We start from the raw sequence: 14845 nt of genomic DNA on the forward strand, positions 1-14845 counted from the left end.
CAGCAAAATACAGTCAGGAGTTTTCTGGCTACGTTAACACAGCCCTGCTTCCTGAGCAATCTTGCTTATCAGGTTGAAAATCTTTCCCAGCCCCCCAGCCTGTTGGTAAGTGTGTTAAAGCCTTTTTTTTTAAGTACAGGACAATATAAATGTATCCCCCATTTACTTCAAAATCATTGGTTATTACACTAATGAAAGTGCATCTTTCCACCAGAGGTGACCAACCAAGGGCTACATTCCTTGGGAGCAAGACACCAGGGTCCACATGCTGGCAGTGGGCAAGCTGAAGGCTGTGGTGGGCAGATCTAGAGCCAAAGAATGGTGAGCCCACTATTTTCTGTTTTTATTGGTCCCTCCAGACAAATGCCTACTCGGGTCTTGTAATCTAAAAACATTAAGAAACCTGTCTATTTTCTTGGAGCATAACAACAATTTGACCAATCCCAGTAAAACATACTAAACTGACCCAAAAATCTCTCCCAGCATTATTGCCTTTTCCAGAGAATCCTGCCTTCTCATGATATGCCCAAAGTACAACAGCCACACTATCATCATTTTTGCCTCTAGAGGTAGTTGAGGCTTGCTTCGATCTAAGACTCACTTGTTTGCCTTTCTGTCAGTCCAGGAAATCCTCAAATCTCTCCTCCCGAGCCATATTTCAAATTAATCATTTTTTTCCTTTCACACCTGTACACAGTAATCAAGAATACAATGATGGGACTGATCTTGGCCTTGATCTCCTGTGACAGATCCTTACACTTGCTGATCTTTTCTAATTCCTTAATTGCTGCCCTTCTGAGTCTCAGTCTGATTTCTTGGCTGCAGTCTCCCTTTCGAATGATGATGGAACCAAGGCAAACAAAATATTTAACTATTTCAGCTTCTTCATTGTCAATGTTACAGCGATATACAGTGGTGCCTCGCATAGCGAGGTTAATCCGTTCCGGATTAACCATCGCTATGGGAAACATCGCTCAACGGAACAAAAAAAACCATTAAAACACATTAAACTAAACTTACCGTTGAGCGAAGCTTCTCCATAGGGGCGGCCATTTTCGCACCCTCGCTTTGCGAGGGCGCGGCGGGAAAAGTTGCGGTGGCCATTTTGGAACCGCCGATCAGCTGTTCTCCCCCGCTTTGTTGTGCGAAAATCGCTAAGCGAATCGCTTAGCGATCGTCGCATAGCGAAAAAACGCCATAGGGGCCATCGCTGAGCAAACGCTCCAGCGATGGCCCAGACCCCCTCGCTATGCGAATTCATCGCTCAACGGAGCGATCGCTAAGCGAGGCACCACTGTAGTTCTTCTTTTGCCATGATTTCTGTCTTCTTCATCTTCAACTGCAGTCCTGCTTTGGCACCTTCTTCTACCTTCAACAGAAGTTGCTTCAAGTAATTTCTGGCTTCTGCCAATAAGGCAGTCTCGTCTACAAATCTTCAATTTATTTATGTTTCTTCAACCTACCTTCACTTTTTCATCTGCATCAAGTTCAGCTTTCCATATGATATGTTCTGTGTACAGACTGATGGTGAAATAAATGCACCCTTGTCTGCACCTTTGCCTATAAGAAACTATTTTGTTTCTCCTTATTCTGTCCTAACAGTAGCTTTTTGTCCACAATACAGGTTACATATCAAGAAAAACAAGTGAGAGACACATTCATTTCTTTCAGAACAATCCAGAACTTCTCATCTACTCAGTCGAAGTTTTTAATGTACTCTTCAAATCAGACTGATCTTCTTCTGAAACACTTTTGTGCACTCCATTAGTCAGCAGATGTTTGCAATATGTCCTTGAAAGCTTCTTCCTTTTTAGAAACCAGCTTGAACATCAGACAAATATTTATCACTCCATATAAGGTAAAAGACTTTGTTGAAACACCTTGACCATCAATTTGCTTGCATGGGAAATTAAACCAATGGTCCTATAGTTACCGCACTCCCTGGCATCTCCTTTCTTGGGAACTGGAATATATATTAAATATTGCCACTCTGTTAAGACCTCCCCAATCCCAACACATTTGTTGACATATTCTTGTTAGGATTTTGACAGAGTCAGTCTCTATGGCTTCAAATATTTACATCAGTATCCCATCTACCCTGGAAGCAGGGTTTCGTTGTGGCAAACTGGTCCGGTTTCAGGAGAGCTTCTGAAACTGACTGGGATCCCTCAATTTTGAGGCCCCCGATATAGTGGGCAAAGGACGGTCTGCTAGGAAAAACAGCGTCTGAAGCAGCAAAGGCAACAGAAAGGGGAGAGAAATTGGCAGAAATTGCTTTTTTCCCGTGAAGTCTTTCTGAGTGCACATACCGAGGTGGAAGCCATGTTGGGCAAAGAGCTGGGAATACTTCTTGCAGACATGGCGGAGTACATAAGGGTTTTGGAAAATATCCTTACCACAACTCGGTAAAAAACAGATACCGTATTTTTCGCACCATAAGACGCACTTTTTTCCCACAAAACAGGGGGGTGGAAAGTCTGTGCGTCTTATGGAGCGAAGAAAACAGATTATATTTTCCTGCTTTCTTCTCCTAAAAATTGGTGCGTCTTATGGAAAGGTGCGTCTTATGGAGCAAAAAATACGGTATGTGTTTTACGTAAAGAAACCTTAATGGATCTAAAAAAGTGACGCAAAAGAAAGCTCGGCTTAACAATTTAATGAAAGTGGATTAGATCCTGTAACCATCTGAGCATCTTAAAGTAAGCATCTTAAAAAGCAGAGACATCGCCTCAATTACATTTATAAAGTTTTTGCCAAAATCCATAGCTTTTATTTGCTGTATCATAAATTGCCAGTTCACATTATCAAAGGCTTTTTGGGCATCCAAGAAGATTAATGCCATTTGCTTCTCTGAATGTACCTCATAATATTCTAATATGTCCAAAATTATCCTTTATAATTAATACTTTATAAATGTAATTGAGACAATCTACAATGAACAAATAGCTAAAGTAGTTGTAAATGGTGAACTGACAGATAATATTAATATAAAAAAAGGCACAAGACAAGGATGTCCGCTCTCTCCATTGCTATTTATATTAACTCTGGAGGTATTAAATAGGAATGTGAGGAACGACCCAGACATTAAAGGTACCAAAATAAAGGATGAGAGCTACAAACTACAAGCATTTGCAGACGACTTGGTGTTTATATTGGAAGACCCATTGGAAACAACATTGAAACTATTGGACAAAATCGATGAATTTGGGAAAGTAGCAGGATTGAAGATAAATAAAGAAAAAACTAAAGTTATAGTGAAAAACTTAACAGCCAAGCAAAAAAATCAACTCTCAAAGATGTCAGATTTACAAATAGTTAAAAAAGTTAAGAACCTAGGAATATATTTAACTGCTAGATGTGTAACTATAAAAGAAGATAATTATATGAAACTATTAAACCAAATAAAAATAGATCTAGAAAAATGGAAAAACTTACAACTATCACTATTAGGAAGAATTGCAACAATCAAAATGAACATTTTGCCAAAGCTACTTTTCTTGTTCCAAACAGTGCCAGTGAAAATAGAGAAGAAATATTTTGACGATCTAAACAAAGTGATACTACAATATATTTGGCAAGGGAAGAAAGCCAGAATCAAATTTAAAATGCTCCAAGAATCCAAGGAAAACGGAGGATTTGGTTTACCGGACTGGACCTTATATTACCAATCATCTGCTCTAACTTGGCTGAAAGAATGGATTAGCCTGAAAAACAAGAGACTTCTGTATTTAGAAGGACATGATCTACAGTTGGGTTGGCATGCCTTGTTATGGTATCAGAAAGCCAAATCTCATAGGTATTTTCAAAACCATTATATTAGAAACTCCTTGTATATAATATGGGAAAAAATAAAAATGAAAACGTACACGAAAATACCAGGACGGGTTTCACCCATAGAAGCATTTGTTCATCCCAACCTTTTGAATGTTAGAAAAATTTTGACTTATACAGATACAGTGGTGCCTCGCATAACGATGTTAATTGGTTCCAGAAAAAAAAACATTATGTGAAAACATCGTTATGTGAAGCACCATTTCCCATAGGAATGCATTGAAAACCGGTTAATCCGTTCCAATTGGAACGGATTATCTGGTTTTTTCCCTCCCCCCCGCGGCTTGGATCTGACCCATGGCGGCTACCTCAGCCATGGCTGGACTCCCTAGAGTCCGGCCATGGCTGGGGTAGCCGCTGCAGCTTGGATCCAAGCTGCGGGGGGCGGGTGGTGGGATTGGGATGCCTTTCAGGCATCCCGGGCTTGGATCCCACCAACCGCCGGTTACCCTTTAAGCGGCGGAGACAGGCTGGGGGGTGGATCGGGGAGCTTGAAGCCTCTCCGCGCCGCCTACCCCGGCCGTTCTCGGACTTCCAGAAGTCCGGGAACGGCCTGGGTAAGCAGCACGGGGAGGCTTCAAGCTTCCCGATCCACCCCCCAAGCCTGTCCCCGCCGCTTAAAGCCTCCTTGCGCTGCCTACCCAGCCCGTTCTCGGACACTAGGTGTCCGAGAACGGCCTGGGTAGGCGGCGCGGGGAGGCTACCGGCATCGGAGACAGGCTGGGGGGTGGACCGGGGAGCTTGAAGCCTCTCCGCGCCGCCTACCCCGGCCGTTCTCGGACTTCCAGAAGTCCGGGAACGGCCTGGGTAAGCAGCACGGGGAGGCTTCAAGCTTCCCGATCCACCTCCCAGCCTGTCCCCGCCGCTTAAAGCCTCCTTGCGCCACCTACCCAGCCCGTTCTCGGACTTCCAGGCGTCCGAGAACGGCCGGGGTAGGCGGCGTGGGGAGGCTGCCGGCGGCGGGGACAGGGTGGGGGGGTGTCCGCAAGGCTTCCAGGCAAAGGCCTGAAAGCCTTCGACACCCCGGTACCCTTCCCCGCCACCGCTGAGAGCCTTCCGAGCTCTCAAAGGGCTTTCTCCAATATAGGAGGGGGCCCTTTGAGAGCTCGGAAGGGAATTGTTGGCAGGGGATGGTGGCTTCGGGGTCCTTCCGAGGCCGCAGCCCACTACCGACACTTACCCCCAGCTGAGCAGCGGGGCTTCAAAGCTCCCGCCGCTCAGCTGGGGGAAAATGGTGCCTATGGGGAAAAATCGCAAAGCGATTTTTCCCCATAGGCAAGATCGTTGTGCGATCGCAAAAGCGATGGCAACAAAGCCATCGCTATGCGATTTTTTCATTAAACGGGGCACTCGTTAAGCGAGGCACCACTGTATTTTAGACAAAGATAGGCGATTAAAGCCAAAACAAGACCTTATAGACCAGGGGTTAGATGCATCGTGGTGGTCTATAATGCAAATACAATCAATATATGAACGGGACCTAAAAATGTACGATTTTTATAAAGAACAAACAACTTTTGACCAAATAATGTTAACATCAGATGACAACTTAATTAGGAAAGTATATAAATACCTTCTAAATTGGAAAATGGAGGATGAACAGGTCAAAGAAACGATGGTTCAATGGGCAAAAAATTTTGGGTACAATATTGACTTAGAAAAATGGCAAGGGCTGTGGTCTACAAACTATAAGATGACAATGGCAACATCTTATAAAGAGAATCTATATAAAATGTTTTATATATGGCATTTACCTTCTGATAGATTAGCTAAGATGTACTCTAACAGGTCAAGTAAATGTTGGAAATGTCATAAAAAAACTGGAACCTATTATCACCTCTGGTGGACTTGTGATAAAGCAAAAAAATTTTGGTACAAAATACATACATGGCTTGTTAAAATAATCAAAAAACATGTAGATTTTAGGCCACAGCTCTTTCTGTTAGGTATAATACCAGAAAGTGTTGATAGACAAAATGTATATTTAATACTGCATATTCTAACAGCGGCGAGGATTATTTATGCACAGTACTGGAAAAATGAAGGAACACCTACGGATCAAGAAATAATTAAAAAGATATTGGACTGCGCTGAAATGGACAGACTAACACTGAAAATCAAAAGAAAAGAAGATACAAAATATTATCAAACATGGGACTTATTCTATCAATGGTTAGAAGGATGTTGTATAGATTAGGAGTGTAATGTGTGTAGTAGTTGTTTTACAAATGATTATAAGCTGTACCCTGGTGACACGATGTTAAACCGATATGGATGGATTTATATAATAAAAAAAGTTAAAAAAAAAAGCAGAGACATCGCCTTGCCGACAAAGGTCCGCATAGTCAAAGCTATGTTTTTTCCAGTAGTGACCTATGGAAGTGAGAGCTGGACCATAAAGAAGGCTGACTGCAGAAGAATTGATGCTTTTGAATTGTGGTGCTGGAGGAGACTCTTGAGGGTCCCCTGGAGTGCAAGGAGGACAAACCTATCCATTTTGAAGGATATCAACTCTGAATGCTCACTGGAAGGACAGATCCTGAAGCTGAGGCTTCAATACTTTGGCCACTTCATGAGAAGACTCGACTCCCTGGAAAAGACCCTGATGTTGGGAAAGTGTGAAGGCAAGAGGAGAAGGGGACGACAGAGGATGAGATGGTTGGACAGTGTCATTGAAGCTACCAACATGAATTTGATCAAACTCCGGGAGGCAGTGGAAGACAGAAGGGCCTGGCATGCTCTGGTCACGAAGAGTCGGACACAACTAAACAACTAAACAACAAAAAGCAAGCCTCTCCCCACCCATCCCTCAGTCTTGATCGGGAAAAGGAAAAGAAAGAGAAAGAGGGAGGAATAGAGAAAGTTATTTGGTGAATGAACTGTTTTAATCAAAGACTCGCTCCCGCAAAATAGTTTAATAATAGACTGTCTAATTACAATCCTGATGGAGGAAACTAGAATCAGAAAATGCTTTTCTCTCTGACCCGGCAGGGAGGCTCATTGTCCCACCTCCTGCCAAGAGTGGCTAGTCAACCACGAGCTCCAGAGTGATAGGAAGAGAGCGCAGAGCCCACAGCAGCAGCAGAAGAGTGAGTTGACAGCCCAGCCCCAGGGGGCCAGACCCTCATTATGTTCACCTGTGTTGGGGTATTCGTATTTGTACACAAATTCAAATACCCACATATCTAATCACAAGGATGTCTTGTTTTGGTGTATGATCAATTTCCTCCGGTACCCTTGCATAAAAGCTTCAATTTCATCTTCTTCATCATTTATAGTTGGACCATAGGCTTGAATTATGACTATATTGATAAGGTTTCCCAGAAATGTGATTGATATTATTCCGTCAGGCCTTGAATTATAGCTCCTAAATGCCTGTGGTAGATCTTGCTTCAGTATTAGAGCACTTCTGAGCTGGACATTTCCACTGAAAAATTCTCAGTAGCTGTTTGACTGAAAATGTCCCATTCCAGTTCACTTTATTTCACTGACAGCAAGCATTGCAATGTTTAAGTGTCCACTTCTTGCTTTAGAATTTACAGTTTACTTTGATTCATGTTTCTTACATTCCATGTTCCAACTGTGTGTGTTGTGCAGGACTGGACTTTCCTTTTACCTTTGTGCATGTCAGCCACTAGACATTCTTTCAGCTTTAATTTAGTTGTGTCTTTAGCAACAGCACTATTTATACTTGCACTTTGCCGTTCCCCAGATTGCTTTCTGATCTGGGAATCTCATATTTCAGTACTATCTCTTGCTTCATTTTGGAATATCTAATCATAGGGTTTTCAAGGTATCAAAGGATCAATAGTAGTTTACCATTTGTCATCTTCTGTGCACTGCTCAAAGTTAGCTTGAATGTCACTGCCATTGTCTGTGAAGGATCTTTCACCAGCACTACCTTCAGCTCTGGTAGCTGCCCTCCAAAAGTTTCTCTGCCCCAACTACCATTGGAACTATTTGTTCTGTTCTGCTGATAGAGCTATAACTCTTGAAAAGGATAAATGCATCTTAATCTCGTACCTCAGCTATGAGCATTCCACCTTGGGTGACCCTACGAGGAGTCAAGGCTAATAATGGAGTTAAACCTTCTGACAGCATGGCTCTTGGCTCCTCTGACACACTCAAACTGCCTCACCATGTTAAGGTGCACATCCAAGAAGAGGCCTGAAAGCATGGGAGACTCTATGGTAAGAACTGGGATACAAATGTAAGTCTTGCCCTCCCCAAACTCATGATGGGCACACGGGTTGGAAGAGGTGCTTGTAAGTGCTTTCCACTGAAGATGCGTACAAACTCCTCTTCAGATCACATTCCTAATCTTTGAAAGGGTAGTGCTGAGGGGCAAGGCTTACATGCCTTCTCATCATGATTAGAGCATCCCATGCTTTCAAGCTACAGGGCAGCAACTAGGCTCCAATGATTTGCTCAGAAAAGGGCAGATTTGCTCAGAAAAGGGCTGTTGCAGAGCTAGAACCGCTCACTCGCATGGGGCTTTTCAATTCAGGCTGAGGATGATATAAAAGCAGGCTGGCAGCATGTCGCCTAGGTCCACAGGCAAACCATTTCTACTTATTTATATATTTGTAAAAATAATTAGAGCCCACCACCGACAAATGCCATCATACCCTGTACAAGATCTCTGTGAACATGATGCATCTCAACTCTGTGAAGAAAACCAGTATGGTGCAGTGGATAGAGCAATGGTCTGGGACTCAGGAGACCTGAGTTCAAATCCCCACTTAGCCATAGAGACTCATAAAATATCTCACCGACATTGATGTGACTTGGTACAAAACCAAATAATTTCAGCCTGTTCTCTCAGCAGGCCTTCTTTCCTATAAATTAATGTCAAACCTACATGAAATGGACATCTGCCTTGCCTGTAAGCTTGCATCTGAAATTTTTCCAGGGCCTACATACAGTCTCTCCCACATCAAATAAACCACGTTCAAGCCTTGCTTGAAATTGAAGCCACTTGGCATTAGGAGGGGTCTCTTTGCTGATAAAAAGTTTAGCAAAATGCTACTGGATTTCCAGCTTGGCTCTGACTATTTTGCTAATGATTAAGTCAAATGGCTAAATTGTAATCTAGCTAATAAAATTCAAAAGCCAGACTAACTCCTGTACAGTATTAGCATATACCTCCAAACTGCATTAAACTTTTAGGAGTTTCATAAGAAAGTTATCTGTCTTGAAACACATCCACTTTGCTGTTTTAAAGTAATTATTTAATTATTTTTCTATCCATTTTCTACTAGCACAGTCTTCATTTTTTTAATGTATGCCCTCAGAGAATGGATAACATGACTAATGAATTCTAAAACCAAAAGAATCCAGAACCAATAGTGGATAATCCCTTTATATGACATATAAAATAGAAAAACAGGTACACTTTCAAGTTGATCTGTACTCTTCTGGCTGAGTATTGCAGGAGTTTTTGACATTTTGATATTTTAGTGGATTTTGTACAAAGCCTACATCGCTTTTTCTTTTTCAAAACCAATCTATAAAAGCGGACTATTCAATAGCTACAGAATATCCTGCATTAAGTCTGTATATTTAGTACTATTTTTTTCTGTGTTGAAACGCCATCCAAAATTAGAAAAGCAAAACAGGAAGGTGCTGATTTAGAGAGTTTTCTTTTAAGGCAATGAATGCTTTAACAGGCTCCAACAAGAAAGATCAGCTTGAGCACCTAATTTTAACTATTGCAGAGAAATAATGTTTTGAAAATGTAAAAATCTTGATGATTCAATTGCAGAACCAGCCAATTAAGACTGGATTGTGAAGGAAATAATATAAGACTACAGTATTTACATATAAGACCAGCAAATTTTAAAAATAAAATAATTTAGGTTGCTGGATTGATTGGACTTAGAAAGAAAGAAAACCTTCAGTGTCAGACAACTGCCACCCAGCTTCATTTCTTATTACCTTAATCTAATTATTCTCAGAGGCTAGGTCCTCTAATCAAGCATTTTATCATTAAAGTTAAGCTCAGGACCAGCTTTTTCCAATAAGCCGCTAGCTTAAAAAACAAAAACAAAGTTAATCACAAAAATTTAACATTTAAAAGCTAAAAAGCCACTGTACCATTAGAAAAAAAATTAGCCAAGATATTACAGTATAGTTCTTAGCCTGCACAGAGCTGGTACAAAGTAATTTTAACAAACGTTTTTAAAGGGACTTCCTTTATAAAGGACTATAGCTGCTTGTGTAGCTGTAAAGCTCCCTTGCAGCATTTCCAGTCCATCAGGTACAGAGCTAGAGTTTTTCAAGCCTCCCTAATTATCCATAAGACTAAATTGGGTCCCAGATAATTTAGTCTTCACTTGCTACAAACCATTTGTTTTTAAATGAAAGGGGAGGACGTAAGTGAATGCAGAAACACAGGAACAACATGAGGACAAAGATAAAGAAGAAAACAATAAGAGTCTCTTTGTAGATATGAAGGAGAAACACTGATTTACTCAATCTTACTTGCTCCAGAACCCATTTATTATTTATATCTAAAAAGAGAGGGTTCAGATTCGTTTTATAAGCTAGCAAAATATTTTACAGTTTCTACAATATTTATGTTCTAAATAATCCAAAAGAATGTATACAAAACCAATCTGCATAATCCAAAGGGAGCCAACGTAATGTAATTGCTAGAATGTTGGACTAGAGGTCAGGAGATCTGGATTCAAACCCACTCACTGGATGACTTTTGAGTCCATCCACATAGTCTTTTTTCCTGACCAATTTACTGACCAATTAACCATGTAGACTACGTCCCTTTCCCATCTTATCTATGAGCTTATTTTTATGCTTTTTTTCTGTCATAAACGCACATATGACATTTTGTAATCATGTGATTATACCTGCTAAAGAAGACTGGTATTACCTTCTTCAGAAATCATCACTTAGATGTTACAGAAGAGACTACAAACCAGCCTGTTATAAGAACCGGATTTACCTCCTGTTGATTAGACAGGAAGGCAGTGAACATGACCTCTCAATATACAAGGTTTTACATCCAAGCATGGGGTTTTACATTTGAACATGTCTATTGTTTAAATTAGAACCAAGTGTTGTTTCATGGATAGAGTGATGGACTAGGGCTTGTGATACTTGGGTTCAAATCCCTGCTCAGCCATGGAAACTTACTGGGTTTGCATTGCAATGGTAAAACCGTTCCCTAAATCTCTCGCTTATCTTAAAAATTCAATTGAGGTTGCTATAAGTCATTTCTAACTTGATGGTATATAACACACACAATTATCATTTTAAAACTACCCATGTTTTCAACATTTCATTTTACAACTACCCATGTTCCCCAGTTTCTCATTAAAGCTGCAGCCCTATTGCCTCCCATGAATGGGACTGATGTTTGTGCAGGTACTACAACACCCATGTGGCTTAGCAACCTTGGGAATGGCACCCCCACACCAGGTAACAATACCTTGACCACACTTTGTGATGTCACTTTTCATCAACTGTATAAAGTCTCCAGCAGAGACTTTAGGTAGAGTCATCATGTCCTCAACAGAGGAAAGCAGCTTGGCAACAACTCTTAAAACCAAAAAGTGGAAAATACAGAAGACCTTTCCTCCAAACAAACAACTGGGGTGAGGAAGTCAAATCTATTTCACTGGACTGGGCAGGATGCTTCTGGCACAGAGGTGGGTGAGGAAAGTTTTCTTCCAGGTACTCCTTTTAAAAATCTGTTTCTAGGTTTCCCGAAATGCCCTATTGGGCATCCTAAAATATACCTTTGATTTTTGGATCCTAAAGGGCTCTTTAACAGCCTGATTTCATTGCAGAAGTACAAAAAATTCTGCAATGAAGTGGTAACTTCTGAAAACCAAAAAGTGCAAAAAGCAGATAAGCTTTTCTCCAGCAAAACATCAGGTGAAGTATTCTAACAGTTTGGGGACTGAAATAGGTGGCAGGGAAGGATCACCAGTGGCCATAAGTTACAATGACTCTGAAGAAGATATGAAATTGGAGGCATGACACCATCATCAGGTGAAGTATTCTAACAGTTTGAGGACTGAAATAGGCAGCGGGGAAGGATCATCAGTGACCACAAGTTACAATGACTCTGAAGAACATATGAAATTGGAGGCATGACACCATCATCAGAAATGGAAGATGAAAGGCAGCTTCATCCAGCACTTTGCCAGCGGCTTGTGCTTAGGAAAGGAAAACTCCGACTTCAAACCCCCACTGCCTTGTGGCTATATCCACCGATGGAAAAGGCTTCAGGAGTTGACCTCGAGGCAAAATCTGGAGCCAGAGTCCCAGAGGCAGTTTGTGTCATTCTGTCAACTCCTGCAACGTCGCTGAAACCAGTTGTATTGGCTCTTGCCTTTCTACTGGACTATTTTGGTGACGTGGAGAGGAGGGATTTGCTGCTTGTGTAACAGCCTATCCTCCATATTATTTTATCCAGGCTTCGTGCCCTGTAGAGGACACTCCAGCTTCACGTACAGCATCAAAACACTAGATGTTGTTCCAAGTCCTCCATACAGAGCACGTTACCATAGTCTCTCAAGACTGAAAGATGCCTATGATGATGAGGGGGAGGAAATTCCAGAAATCTCTCAGGACTCTTTATATGCTCAGAGTGTAACAGCACAATTGAGAACAACAAACCTATAGTAGTAAGAGGCCACTGTTATGCTAAGGAAACAGAGAAATTCCCTGAGTTTATGTTTTGTCCCATTTTAGCTCTGCTTTCTGCCCCACAAACAAGCAAAACACTAGGTGCTCCAAAAACTGGTAGCTACTGTTAGTCTGAGGGATGGGGGAGAGAGAGAAGGCAGGGAAAAAGGAGAAATAAATGTAATGCAGAAGAACCTACAGACTGACTACCCTGAAGGACATAAGAAAATAATCTTGCTTGCTCTATATGAACTCAAAGTAGTGAAATATTGCAAATTGGACAGGAAACCTATCCTATTGCCAGCTCACATCTTCTGCATTATCAAAGAGAACAGGAGTGAAAGCTGACCATAGGGAAAAAACAGAACAATCTAAACATATAAATAAATGGAATAACTGAACATAGCAATGATATGGCACATATGATCAATCTACCACACACAAGACCCAAACGGAGGAAAAAGTAGCGCTTAAAAAACAGAACTGAGGACTTGAGTAGCCATAGTAGCCATGGGGGGGGGGGGACTGAGGAGAATGTCTAAAGTCATGAAAAGAAGCATTTAAGATATTTTATTGTGTGGTTCCTAATTGTTCATATAGTTTAGAGATCACTGTCCCTAAACTACAGAGAGACAAAACAGTAATCTGTTAGTAGTTTAGGATTAAATAAATAACATTTAGCATAGAATTTTGAAGAAAAAACCTCAATCATAGAATGCCTCTGGACATACACTAAAATGTTTGGGGATTAAAACGAGCAAGTTTAATTGTGCTCAGTACAGAAGCCAGAGTTCCTAATCCTCTCACTTTCCCAAGAGAATAACTTTTTTTTCCATTGTCTCTAAACCTAGATGGTTTAAGATCTTTTTACTGTAACCCACTTCACAGACTTTGAGGACAATATTAAAACAGTTGTACTGGGATTTACCATAACCTACTGAGCTAGTCTAAAAATGACACAAGGCTTTCACAAACATAATTTGCACGAGTTGTTATTTTTTTAACAAAGAGACTCCAAAATCACTGAAATGGTATATAATTGCATGCCAATTGGAAATTCAAACCATGTAAACGGTGTACGTATATGCATTGTAATTAACAAGTGCTAACGGTGGCCTATGGAATTCTATTTCTAAGTTATTGTTGCTATGATGATGATGATGATGATGCCACATTTCTTCCCACAAGGGACCCAAAGCAGCTCACAACATTAAAATTCACACAATTTAAAAAACAAAAAGTCAAATATTAAAATATAAATTAAACAATATATGATTTAAAATACCATTAAAGGATAAAAACATGAAAACATAAAAAAGATTTAAAGTATCTGCTAAAATGGGGTTCAGGGAATCAGTTATAACTGCCTGAAGAGCTGGGTCTTTAGCTTTTTTTTTTTTGGAAGAATAACAGGGAAGGGGCCGTCCTAATATCCCGAAGGAGAGCGTTCCATAGCCTGGGAGTTGCCACAGAGAAGGCCCTCTCCCATGTCCCCGCCAGCTGGGCTTCTGCTAACAATGCACCAGAAAGCTTTAAAAAAGCCAGTGTGAATGCTGGAACAATGCAGTATTCTGCACTTGTTGAAACTCAGGAACAACTACAGGAAAAAACTAAAACGGATCTCTGGTGACATCAAGGCAGTCAAAATAACAACATTGACACCTCTGGTGTCCTGCCTACAATGACACTGGAGCAGATTAGAACCAAGCAGCAATGTCTGGAGATAAGGTATGGAGAACAGAATAAGCAGGAAAAGTTCTCAAACATTTGAACACATGCTTTCTTGAGCCTTCCACTATACAGCAGACATACCTAGTCACTTCTAATCTGCTTAAACCAAACTATTTAACCTACGTTCTATAGATTCAGATTGCTAGTTTCAAGCTGCCTTTTTTGTTGTCAATATTAGTCTAAGAAGAAGCGACCTAGTTAATCAAACTAAGGACTCATGTAGGGCAATATCCTATTTTTGACAGGTAGTTCATGAAATAATTAATAACCTAATTAAGAATCTGTTTCCATTGAAGGATTTCCTAAGAAAATAATGGGCAGCCACACATGAGCATACAAGCAAACATTTTGCTTAGAATAATGAATGCACAATGTTTGAAGGCACCAGATGGAAGGAGAACATTATTGCAATTCTTGCATCCCATTGTGCAACAGCCAAGAGAGCTGTTAAAGCTTTCTGGCTATTTCTAAGCGATTTAATCTGTCTTCTTTTGAAGTTTGCATCCCCTGTCAGTTATCTGATAGGTTTGACTGGCTGGCAAACAAATTTCATTGGCAAAGTATAACAGAATGGAAATGAAGTTATCTACACATTACCAAATATCACTAGACAGTTACTGTATAAAGTGTG

The 14845-nt window shown here is 40.8% G+C and overlaps 1 protein-coding gene across 3 annotated transcripts in view; it reads right to left on the minus strand.

Annotated features, from left to right (window-relative positions):
- Positions 1–14845, minus strand: part of ATG10 (autophagy related 10) — a 119827-nt gene that overhangs the window by 74013 nt on the left and 30969 nt on the right. The window lies entirely within an intron of this gene.

This window comes from Pogona vitticeps, chromosome 2 (assembly GCF_051106095.1).
Source record: "Pogona vitticeps strain Pit_001003342236 chromosome 2, PviZW2.1, whole genome shotgun sequence".
NCBI lineage: Eukaryota > Metazoa > Chordata > Lepidosauria > Squamata > Agamidae > Pogona > Pogona vitticeps.